A 1,939-nucleotide genomic window follows, 5' to 3' on the forward strand; every position below is an offset into this window, starting at 1 on the left:
CTGCACAAGATCGAGATTGATGTCCTGGAAAAACGAATGGTTAATAACAATTGAAGATTAAATGGTGAAAACGAAACGAAAAAAAAACAAGCAAATAATCACCGCTTACCGTGTCCACTTCATGTGAAAAGGTGTCAAAGAAAAGAAGCTCCGCTGCATCGTCAGTTTCCACCATTTTACACTTAACTGAAGAAATTCAGCTTCTAATGCACTATGTACTGGTTTCTAGGGCAAAATAAAATGAATAAAATATTATAAAATGAAGAAAAATCACTATTTTCCACCAGCATCAGCCAAATCGGCTTTCTGCAAAAATTTGACAACCAATATGCTTCTTCTTCAATTGTTTTCTTGTTCTTTACGGCAGAGTTGCCGTTTCCCTTATGATGTTGCCAAATACTTTTGGTTGCAAAATTTTGAAATTTCTAGCAAAGTTACGAAGTATTTACGCATTCAGATAAATTCCCTGAAAATGAAATTTAGTAAATATGCAACTCTGCCACAAAACCTGCGAGCTCTACTGGCAAGAATATCATCTGCCTGGAATCCAGCGTTCCAGCCACGGCTGCCAACCCCATAAATTAATACCAAAATTGGCAGAAAAATTTGGGTTCGTAAAAAAGTACATTTTTTTCATTTTGGTAGATCTTGGTTAAAGTATGTTATTTCAAAAACAAATAAAACTTTTCGTTCCCGCTTTATTTTTCGTAGTTAAATATCTTAGTTTTTCCATTTCTTTCCAAAGGTGAAGCTACATTCCTGCGGGGCATTTGCCTGCCTAAATTATTTAAATAATTCCTTAAAAAAGGAAAAATGGGCAGGGAAGTAATTACACACTATGATTGATAGCAGGAAAATTCAAAAAAATCAACGCAGTTTTTATAAGTTACAATTATTAAATTAAAAAAAAAACGCTAAAAGACCGGAGGAAAAAAAATTTAAAAAAAAAAAATAAACACAAAATTTTATTGGTTATATTAAAATTCAGAGTAAAAAGTTCAAAATTAGACGGCAAATTATGGAAATTTTGTCCTATAAAGTTAAATTTTTACTGAAATAACTAAAATAATAGAACAAAACCATAGATTTTATGAAAACAACTAAAATAGTGGCTGAATTTCTTTATTCATTCTGAACGTTTGGAATAAACTATTCTGTTTATTTATTCTTTAGAACGTTCCTGATGATATGTTGACGTATATTTCAAACGCATTCTGTTTATTCCGGCTGTGAAATGGGATTATCCGGAATGTATAAAGAAACGCAGCCAGTAATTGGTAGTTACTTTCCAGAATTGGTATACTTTTTTGAAGCCAATGCTAAGAATTTTTACTAGTGGCAGCCCTAGTTCCAGCCCCAATTTCCTAGAACTCCGCGATCAAAAATTTGACATTCAATTTTTTACTGCAGAAGTGACAAGTGGTAAGTTTTTGTGAAAAATTTTTTGCCAATAAGATATGTAAAGTAAATTATAATTAATAATAATTAAAGTAAATGCAATTAGCTACGTATATATAACCCTTAATCAAAGTAAAAAGCCTTCATAGAAAGGGAGACTACTTTTCCCATGATTTCTAAGTATTCCTAAATTCATATGACTACCTAATAAATATTTTTAATTTTCTTATATTTTTAGAGTTTAAAAACCAGATTACTTTTCAAACCAAAACAAGATGTTCGTAGTACGTCGCAGCGCAGCGTGCATTTATCCCAAGGGAATGCAGTAAGTATTGCACAGTCATCACGTCTCCGAAATCACACAAAGGGACCGGCATATTTTTAGATTTTCTTTTTGCATGCGTATTAAAAAATTGCGCAGAATACCACCTTTACTTACTATGTATTTAATTTTTGTTTTAATATCGAGAAAAGTAAAACCCAAATAGCGTACGAATTCGAAAGTTCGGCAAAGTTCTTAAATTATCGTTAGTGGTTATGT

At 31.8% G+C, this 1,939-nt stretch overlaps 1 long non-coding RNA gene across 1 annotated transcript; it reads left to right on the forward strand.

The window, feature by feature from the left end:
• Positions 1 to 1,309: 1,309 nt before the first annotated feature.
• On the forward strand, positions 1,310 to 1,715 carry LOC108355986 (uncharacterized). The gene is made up of 2 exons (XR_001846575.1): positions 1,310 to 1,422; positions 1,637 to 1,715. It is a non-coding gene; the product is annotated as an uncharacterized LOC108355986 (long non-coding RNA).
• Positions 1,716 to 1,939: the final 224 nt, after the last annotated feature.

The sequence above is a fragment of the Rhagoletis zephyria genome, unplaced genomic scaffold (assembly GCF_001687245.7).
Source record: "Rhagoletis zephyria isolate East Lansing unplaced genomic scaffold, Rhagoletis_zephyria_1.1 Rzeph_scaffold_52724, whole genome shotgun sequence".
Lineage (NCBI taxonomy): Eukaryota > Metazoa > Arthropoda > Insecta > Diptera > Tephritidae > Rhagoletis > Rhagoletis zephyria.